The following is a 10,892-nucleotide window of genomic DNA, read 5'->3' on the forward strand; positions in this document are numbered from 1 at the left end:
CACTCTTGTCTCTGCAGAGTGGTCCAACAGTGGTGTTACTGTGACTTGTCTATACCAGTGGTCGGCAAACCGTGGCTCGCGAGCCACATGCGGCTCTTTGGCCCCTTGAGTGTGGCTCTTCCACAAAATACCACGTGCGGACGCTCACGTACAATACTATTGAAACTTCGTGGCCCATGCGCAGAAGTCGTTTTTCAGCCTGGGCGAGTCTATTTTGAAGAAGTGGTGTTAGAAGAAGTGGGGGGTGTCGGTCGGTCAGGCGATGGCGCAGGCGGACCACGGGATACACAGTGCGGGGGGAGGCGCGTGACTCATGCACGAGTTGAGTGAGCCAGTCAGTCACCAGTCTCATTGTGTAGTGGTTAGTGCTAGTCATGTCCACAAAACACGCGTGGGTGACAAAAGTACCTACTCGAAGCATAAAGTTACCTGTATTTTTCCAACCAGCTGCAAATCCTACAGGTATTTTTGTCATCAATTTAAGAACTGTAATTCTTTTGTGTTGGTGGCTTTATTATTATAAAATGAAACATTTTTTAGGTGCCCTGTTTGAGATGGCTACAAAGAAGCAAAGAAAAACGGAAGACGAAAACCATGAATTTAAATTTGAATTTAAAGTTGAATGTACCTACCTATACAGTTTAAGTTTAAAAAATTTGTCTCTCAAAAGACATTTCCATCATTGTACTGTTGATATTTGGTTCTGTTGACTAATGAGTTTGCCGGCGACTGGTCTGTACCCTTCTCCATCAGAGTGTGGGTGTGCAGTGAGTACAGTGGAAAGCATTCGTATGGGGAGGAGAGATGGTATTGAGTTATGATAAATTTCAATGGCTTTTCACATTCCAAACAATGGAAGGAGTGAAATCAGTACACCAAAGGAAAAAAGCTTGAGTTTTTTCTAGCTTTGAATAAGATTTGGAGGGCTACAGCAGCATTTTCTGGGCAGAGAGAACAGCAGCAGTGAGAAGAAAATGATCATGTCAGTTACATGGTAAAGGGCTAGACAACTCCCCAGCATTGTGCGTGGAACAGTGTCAGTGGTGCTCATCATCATCTTGCATAGAGAACACAGCTAATCAGATCACCCTCTTGGGGAACCCAAAGTTTCAAAGATATGGGTGTTTAACTAAAGGACCCATCTTTATAAAAAATTTTCCTTGTTGCTGAGGCAAATAATGACTGGGAGAAAACTGAGGAGAACAAAGTCTTAAAGACAAGACAAAAGGATAAAGTCCTTGGATCTCAGAATCAAATGAAACTAAGTCCAGGACACTGAGAGTTATTTGCATTAATTATCTATAGTTTTTGAACCTAAGAATATTTGCATTGTTATGCTTCTTTCTGTTGTTTCTGCTTCCCTCTCCACCTTAGGCAAAGCTGGGAGGAAAACTGTGAGGGCAGGGGCCTGTCTGAGTAGGAAAAAGGTTTCATGAGCTGGAACTGGACCAAGGGTGCTGTGCAATGACTCCCTAGAGTTTGTAATGAATGTCAAGATGCTCCTGTCATCTTGTCCCCTTTCTCCCAATATTCCTTCTCAGAGTCGGAGAAGGAATACTAAGCTACATTTTTAAGGAAATAACTATTGCCATTTAAATATCTTGACTTCACCCTCACTGTGTTTCAATTATCTCATAAAAGCACAATGTTAAGACATGAAAAGTCACCTATGAAGTGTTCTAGCCCCAGATAGAACAAACTTCTCTTTATTGAAAGATTCCCATGGCTCTGAAGTGTCAGCTCACTTAAAAATAAGTTTGCTGGCCTGTGTCCTGGAGCACATGGTCATCTTCTCTTGGGCCATCTGACATGCGCTCCTTCCTCAGTTTAGCATTGTCAGAGGGAATGATTCTGCTTCCTCTGGACAGTCCTGAGGGACATTCTAATGGGATCAAATAGATGCAGTTGCAGCTCTTACTTTCACTGGTCAGAGAGTTCCCCATGTATCACAACATCCATTTAAATTAATTTATCAAATTTTAAAACCACACTTACATCCTCAAGACAAAATTCTTTCCAAGCTTAGACCTGCAGATTTTATTAGTTTGGTCAGGAGACTGACCTGACTAGCTAAAAGATATTCTAATGAATGGAACAAGTGGACTGGAGAGCTCAGATCCCAAAGAGATATTCCCAGCATTCTCTGCTTTATGCAGAATGGCCCCTCTACTGGCCCCACGCAGAATGGCTATGCTCTAGCTGAGTTTTCTCTTGTCCATTCTCTGTCCTGCTGGGGCAGATGCAGTTGAGGTGGCCTTGCGTAACTTTAGGTAAAGTAGTGCACTCAGGTTGAATGCAGTCTGACCTCAAGATGCACCAAATTAAGGTTTGTTGGAGAGATGGTTATGCCTACAAATAAGTTTTCCACATAGAAGTAAGTCCCCACTGATCAGACTGATGGGCTTTGTGATAGAACCTAAATAACCTGTGAATACTCTGTTGTTGACAACTGCCTGCGTTTTACTGTTGGCTCATTTTGATTCCACTGGCTTCCCTTGCAGTCATGGACTTTAAAAAATCTGAATTGCTACTTGCCAGAAGAATATAAACATTTCATATATCTCTAAACAAACATAATCCTGTGACAATTTAATAGGCACTGCAAACCATGGGACAAAAGCTTTTGAAACTCATATAGGATTTGAAAAATGAGTCTATAACATGGTTGAAGGAAATTCGGAAAATGTAGAATTTATTAAAATACAACAAATCAATATCTGTACTTATAGAAGTCCACAAATATGCATTTTCATTATTATTGTCCTATTTTTCATCTGATCTGTAGTCCCAATTCTTACCCAAACTTCCTGCTTCATATGGTATCAGATGGGTGCAAGATATATGGGGATGATCATTTAGTAAATTGTTTAATGTCTAATCACTGGGATATACATCTGAAACTACTATAATATTGTCAACTTTATTTGAAAATTTTAAATGATTAAAAAAAGCACACAGTGCTACCTTGTTAATGACCTAGGTTGGTATGGGACCCAGCACCAGCCGTTTAAAGACTAGGCGCAGTGGTCGGCAAGCTCATTAGTCAACTGAGCCAAATACCAACAGTACTTCCTCAAAATAGACTCGCCCAGGCCGAAAACCAACTTCTGCGCATGGGCCACGAAGTTTCAATCGCACTGTACGTGCGCCCGCACGTGGTATTTTGTGAAAGAGCCACACTCAATGGGCCAAAGAGCTGCATGTGGCTCACAAGCTGCAGTTTGCCCACTACGGGACTAGGGGAATGATAAAAATAAAATAAAAACCAATTCCAAAAGGGACTACTTCGAAATTCAAGGTGAAAGGAAGTTGGCTGGCCCTACAATTTGATTGATCTATCTTTTTGCAAAACTTATAAAATTTCTAAGAATGCAATCCTACTCATGCTTTCTCTCCTCAAATGTTGTATTGAGTTAGTATTTCCATAAATAATAGTCAGGATAAAAATGCATTTTCCAGATAATTTTCCACAATTAATGCCCTCAGAAATTCAAGTGGAAAATCTTACTCTGATTTCTGACTTATCTTTATTTAACAAAAGTATATTAAAGTAACAACTAAGGTTTATATTCCATTTTTGTTTCTAAGACATTGGAAATAGATTTTTCAGTTCTCCTTACAAACACATTATCAACCACTTACCAAATGCACTGAGCGGACAGATGGATATTAGGATGTAGAGATCTGCTTATGTGGATACATTCTTTCTTTGGGGACTCAGTTCAGCCTGACTCTGAGGACCTTCTGCCTTGCACTGGAGTGGGGGCGGGCTACAGTGGCTGTTCCCTGGACCTTCCTGGGGAGAGCCACCCCAGGTCTCAGTTTTGCTGGCACCAGGGCCCCCTGGGGCTCTCCGAGGTCCCTCGCCAAGTGCTTTAAGAGAACCTTTAAGAGAGGTTTCGGGAGTCCAGGGTTGCCTCCTGGGCTGCTCCCTGGCCCTCCTGCCCTCAGATCGCCATGGTGATCACGGGATGCAGGCCAGCCTTCACCCCACCCCCGGGGGGTCCGAGGTTGCCGCCTGGCCTGCGACCTCACCATGGTGGGGGTCTGGGGTGGCCCCTGGCCTGTGCCTCAACCCTCCCGCCCTCCGATCGCCATGGTGGGGGTCCGCGGTTGCACCTGGCCTGCGTCCCGGCCCTCCCAACCCCCTATCGCCATGGCAATCACCAGCCGCAGGCCAGCGGGCAGCCCTGCTTTCCGATGGCGATCACCGGCTGGGGGGGTGGGGAAAGGCGGCCTTTGCCCACCCCCCAGCTCTTGCCTGCTGCCTAGGTTGCTGATCACCATTCTTCACTCCTTCCCCTTTCACCTCCCGTCAATGCAAGTATGCAAATTAACCTCCATCTTGGTTGGCGGTTAACCGCCATCTTCGCTGGCAGTTAATTTGCATATCACCCTGATTAGCCAATGGGAAGGGTAGCGGTCATACGGCTAATTTTTCTGCAGACTGATCGCCCCCTAACCACTCCCCTGCTGGCCTGATTGATGCCTAACTGTTCCCCTGCTGGCCCGATCACCACCAACTGCCCTCTCCTGCTAGTCCAATTTCCCCCAACTGCCCTCCCCTGCCGGCCTGGTTTCCCCTAACTGCCTTCCTCTGCCAGCCTGATCATCCACAACTGCCCTCCCCTGCCGGCCATCTTGTGTTGGCCATTTTGTGACAACGTGAGGGCGGCTATCTTGTGATGACATCACTCAAGGGTATCATGTGACACCACCTAGGGTTTTATTATGTAGGATAATCATCTTATACAGAAGACATTGAGAGACAGAAAGGGTGACTCTCTCCCAAGACCCACAGTGCCACAGTGAGGAGTCAGGGGAACCTTGCCCCCTGCCATAGGAAATTTCAGGACTCTGTGAAAGAACAGTGCCCTGGTTCCTTTAGGGAGAGGAGGTGCTGGAGCTCTCTCTCTCATCTGTGTTCTTTACCTACTTCCTTGAGCACCTGAGACATAACACAAACTCTAGCTGGCCCCTAAAAGATCTAGGAAAAAAGGGTAGGAAATAATCTTACCCAAATTTTAATCTCTTCAAGGTGATTTAAAAGAAATGAAGATTCCTGTAGGAGACCTAGAAATATTTCCTCTATTCTCCCAAAATGTATGGAACATGCTCTAGATTTTTAAAACTGGAAACTTTTTCCAACCAGAAAAATTTACAGTTTTTAACTTAAAATTTTTACATGTGAAAATTATTTCTTCCAATTTAGGCCAAATGGCCATTATAGGCCCATTCTCTCTGAGTTATTCTCCAGGGTTTCCGGGTCCCACGTTTCCTCTGCAGTGCCCCAGACTGAGGGAGTGCTATGGATGCCACCATCATTCAAGGCAGCCATTGCATGGAGCCTCAAGCTGCCAGCAGTCCTGTAGGCGCAATGATGTCAGGGGATGGAAAGTCACACAACCAGCTTGCAGAGGAGCTGTTGCCTGGGAGAGCTTAGGAGCTGGGGGGACCCTAACAGCAGCAGAAGCAGTGGGGCCACACAGGCTTCCTTTGGGGATCAAAGCAGCTACATAACACTGTGACTGGGATCGGTGAGGACTCTACCCCTCAGGTACCTTCTCTCTCATGTCCAGTTAGTTCCACGATGCAGGAGGATGCGAAAGAGAGTCACAAACTGTTCTAAATTGCAGAGAGGGCAAGCACATCTGTTTAAGTTGATCCTTCCATAAGAGCATAAAGGCAGGGAACAGAAGGTCAGACCTAATGAGCACAGTCTCGCAGGAGAGGGAAAAGGAGAAAAAAGACAAAGAATATATTTTCTTACATGAGGCCACGGCTTGAACAATTTTTGCCACCAGGGCCTCCTTACTGATGTACAACCCAAATAAAACACTGCGTACTGAGCAGTGGCATTTTCCTTTCCTTTGTTTTTATAACCTTATCAGTGGGGCTCTGATTATAATATAAATACATATTCATTATGGGACATATGGAAAATACTTTTCAAAACTATAAAAAAGTATTCTCAACACTCAACGATAACTGCTACTTTTACTTTTTCATACAGTCTTTTCTATTTTGTATAAAGTTGGTATTTTAATTTTGTAACCTGCTCTTTTCACTTAGTGTGCTATGAGATTTCCCCAAATTGATACTTTTAAAACTACCATACATAAGAACAGCATAATAGTTAACTATACTCTCCTATAATTCATTTCTTCTTTTCCCTACTATTGCATTTTTGAGATAACCAGTAGCATTTTAAAACCTGGAACTCTCAGCCAATTTTTCTAAAGGGCTTTTTTTTCCCTCTCTCACTGCTCATTCTCCGCCAAACTTCACCAGAAAATACATGATTTTCATGGGGTCTATCTTTCCATGGATTCCTTCACTGTTTTAGAGATGACTTGAACTCAGACAAGAAACTTGCTATTGGGCCACATTTTGTAAACAACTAGGATATATTATCTGCCATTTGGTGTGACATTGAAGGAAAATATTTAAAGCTGTTACCGTCCTGAAATGGCCACACCATGTGGTTACCGTGCTGTAAAGTGGGAATAACATATCTGCCATACCCAGTTGTGGTAAGGAGTAGCATCAATATCAAAAGCACATGGCACAAATCTGGTGTAAAAATTGGTCACTATCATTCTATTTCTACATTTTCTTTCTCCAGTATGTTTAACATGATTTCTAACAGGTACTGCAGACACTTCAATAGGATGAACTACATTTTATGTGAAATGATCACATTCTCAAAAATTAAAAGGGAAGATCTTGTCTGAAAGAAACTGCTTATGAAACTGTGACTAAGTTTGTTTTACTAGGTGCCTGCTGCTGAGATTTCCAAGCTACGGGGTAAAAAGTTAAAGCAGTCTGGAGACTAACCCCCTTCCCCTTTCCCCCACCTCCCCAACCTCTCCGTGCTGGCTACCATGCCCCCACTGGCAATATAATTCTTGGTGAGGAAGAAAAAATAAATCTGCAGTTGCCTTGAAAAGCATTCATGCAAAATAAAGGCCAGATTCATAAGTAATCTGACTTCTGCATCGCTTTCTAAAACAGTATCCTGTTACTGGCTAAAGCAAACAGAGCGGTTTCAGCCCGGGAACTGACAGGCAGTGCAGAGGGCAAGTTGGAAAGATTAAATATTTGTGCAAAGCCCGCCCCCCTCCCCTTCACAAAGGGCCGCCTTAGTCTGGAATAGAAGGAAATGGGAAGCAGAGGAAGGGGATGCGGGAACTGAGACGAAGCCTTATCTTTCTAAGGAAGGGTTGGATTTGGAGGAGGAGGAGAGCCAGGCAGTGGGGGCGGGGCAGAGAAACCCTGTGCGGGTGTGAGTCTCTGGTCACTGCCCGCCCGGCTCCTGCCTTCAGCGCCCAGGCTGCACTTTTGACCTGTGCCCTGGAGTCCGGCCACACGGGCTCAGGAGAATTCGGAAACAGGATGGCGAGAGCTTTGAAGCTGCCAGGCTGTGATGGCAGAGAGGCCAAGGAGAGGTGCCCATAGTCTCTCGGCAGCACTAGAATTAATTTTAGGGGCTGGAGGAGGGGAGGACGGCTTGGTGGAAGCCAGCCAAGTGCACTGTGTAAATCCGCAGTCTTAAAGCCTGACAGTAGGAGCAAAAGACAAACCAGAAAAGGAAGATTTTAGGAAACTGTTTAGAAGTTGCAGTTTTCAAGTCTGCTGATGACCTATCAGAGCCAGGTTCTGCCTCTGAAACATTTTAGTGACTGCCAGGAACTTCGAATTAAAAACCGAAAAAAAGAGAGAGGAAAAAAAAAAACTCACAGTAGAGTGTTCGTGCAGACAGTAAGAAGATTGCTGATAAAATGAGAATCTTTTAGGAATTTGGATCTTTCTGTGGACTTCGGGCTCCTCTGGGCCCGCAGCAGAGACCAATAGAGTCCTCCATGAAAAAAATAAAAGCCCTGGGAAGCCCTTTGAACACAGCTCAAGTGACCCACCTTTGAAGAGGAGGAGGCAGAGAGAGCGCTGGGGGAAGAACAGCCTGGGTCCCATGGGCTGGCTTAGGGACAGCGCTAGGCCAGTGGTTCTCACCCCTAGCTGCACAGAAGCACCATTGGTAGACTTCAAAATGCCGATGCCCAGGCCTGGCTCACTTGTGTTAAGTTGGGCTCCCTGGAGGTGGAGCCCTGACATGGGTATTTTTTTAACTCTCCAATAGCTTCTAGTGTGCAGCCAGGTCCAGGAACCCTAAGCAAGAGACTTAAAGGGGCCCCGCTAGAGAAGGCTGACTCCATCCAGGAGCCTCAGAACACAAACCTTCATGCTTGAGCGAGTGGTTTCCAGCCCTCATGGCATGGGACTCACCTGAGAGCTTTAGAAAATACTTGTTCCTGGTCTCACCCCCCACCCCACCCCACCACCCCAATGGGCCCTTATTTATTTCATCTGCTGTGGCCTCAGCTTTTATCTAAAACCACCCTGAGCCAGGACATAGAGGAGACAGAGGGAGGAGAGAGGAGAGAGCTAGTGCTGCCCCACTTGGTGAGGTGTGCTGAGTGCAGGCGTGTCTAGGCTAATCACTCCCAGCTGCATGAAATTGAATGCTTAAAGTTTAATAATCCAAAATATAAAGTGCCTTCAGCACCATGTATCAGGAAAAGGACCAGCTGGGAATGAGAAATCTGGAGTTTGGTCCTAGTCTTACTGAGGCTTCTACTCCCCAGGGCCTTGCCTCCTGCATGTTGGTTAAAGGTACAGCCCACCTCAGTTAAAACCCGTTCTCTGCCACATGGTGAGTAACTTGGGCCCTCTTATCCTCTGTTTGACCTTCAATTAGTAAATAGTGTTACCTCACGGGTATGATGAGCACTGAAGTGCCTAGCATAAACTCCAGCACAGACAAGTGCTCAGTAAGTTTTTGCTATTATTACAACTGAGCCCAGCACACTCCCAGGGCCATGTGCAGATGAAGCCTTGAGTGAACTGTGCGGCACTTGGTGGTGCTGTTCTCACTGACCTGGCTCTAATTGGGCTGAAACCAGGGCACAAATTGTGCTGATTCCAGAGTTCCTGGGAATAGAACTTAAAGTCTCTTACTCCTACTCTTCAGTACTTTCAGAAGGTCCTTTTGAGGCCAAATATTGAGAAAGTTCTGGAACAGCCCCATACTGGTCAAATAGGTGACCACCACCAAGTTGGCTAAGCAATCATGAAATGTTTTATAATTACTTTGTCATGTGAGGCTGACTGAAAACCAGCTCTTGGGACTGAGCAAAACCTGAATATGAAGACAGCAAGTGATTAGACAAAAATGGTCAAATTATAAAGAAAAAAAAAATCACGTGAGCACTTCCTCATTCTGGATATTTCAAATGCTCCCATGGCAGGTTCTAGACTTGTTTGGGAGAATCTGAAATGCTTAGTTGGCATAGCTCAGAAACTGCAGAAATTTTCAAAAACTTTCACTTTTGTGTTTTTCCTATGCGAGCTGCCAAATGCACCCTGACAAAGCAACTGAGTTTGGAAATTCCTGGACATCAGTGAATAGGAAGTTTGGAGCATGGAGCTCCCTGAAGTTTTGCTATCTCTAATGGGCAGAGCAGTATGGATTATACCCATAAAGTTAGGCATCTACATAATAGTCTGCTGCCTGTTTGAACAAAGAAAAGGAAATAAATCCTCCTCGCCCAACCCCTGCAAAGAAAGAAATTCTTAAACTATCCTGCTGCACTGAACATAAGTTTGGAGCCTGGAAAATGGTTTGCCATTGAGCCACCAGTGCTCTGTATGCAGCAAATTAATGAAGCATTGCAGAGAAGAATAATAATACTCAGTAAATGTTCATATAGGTTGGAAACATTGCTAAGGACTTCTCATACATAACTAAATTCCCTTAGCAGTCCTATGAAATTAATATTATTCCTATTTTACAAATGAGAAAAGTGTAGCTGAGTCTAATGAATTTGCCCAATGTCATACAAGGTTAGTTAATTAGCCAAAGTACTTCAAGTCTATGTTTTTCTAGACTGCTCTTAACCCTTATACTATGCTACCTGAATACATACTCCCAAACACATTTTACCCAGAATTTTAGTCTCCTATTCCCATAAAAATGCTAACTGATTCCAAAATGGGAAGGAGGCAGAATCATATTTTTCTCTCTCCCTCTCTCTGGGATCCTTCCCAACTTGTATCAGGGAATAAGTTACCAAAGGGCAGGCAGCAAGAAGAAGGGAGGGACTAATGGAGAAATCTAAATGGATCAGGAAACAATTATACAAAACATCTTCAATTAAATTTACAGATTTTTTAGAAAGTTCAGAAATTTACAATCTCTATTAATTTACAAAATAATAAATTTGTTAGAAAATTTTCTTGCTGAATGAAGGACATAAATTTTTCAACTGTATTCCTGGCTTTCCCACTTTTTGACTTTGAAACTTTAAAACCCAGAGTTATCGGATATAAGCCTCATGTATCCAGTAGGTTTCTTATTAATTTCTATCTTATTGACCAGCCATGTAATATTTTAAACTTCTGGAAAAGCCTAAAACTGAGATTTGAAAAGGCAAAAGGGAGGAGGAGGAGGAAAGAGACAGTAGTTCTGACAGTCACTGTGTAAGACCAAAAAGAGATACTATAAATAAGGGCCAGGAGCAAGGCTGTCTAAAGTGGGACCAGAGTGCCTAAAAGCACCATAAAGCTCCATAAAGAAGGAAGCAATCGCATTTATGTGCTTTGCAGAAAAAGCCCAAAGTTAGGATCTCCTGCTTACCGAGACTCGGACACACACACACACACACACACATCAGTGCTAAAAGCTGATTAGAATGTGAGTTACATCCTGCATTTGACCATCTCATCTACATTTTCCCATGAGTTAATAATTTGACCCCTCTTCAAGGTCTTGCTGTGTGTACTGAAACTGTCTGTTAACTCTCCTATGGACTGCTGGGCTTGGTATTTAATCTCCA

The sequence above is a fragment of the Myotis davidii genome, unplaced genomic scaffold (genome assembly GCF_000327345.1).
Source record: "Myotis davidii unplaced genomic scaffold, ASM32734v1 scaffold45, whole genome shotgun sequence".
Classification (NCBI taxonomy): domain Eukaryota; kingdom Metazoa; phylum Chordata; class Mammalia; order Chiroptera; family Vespertilionidae; genus Myotis; species Myotis davidii.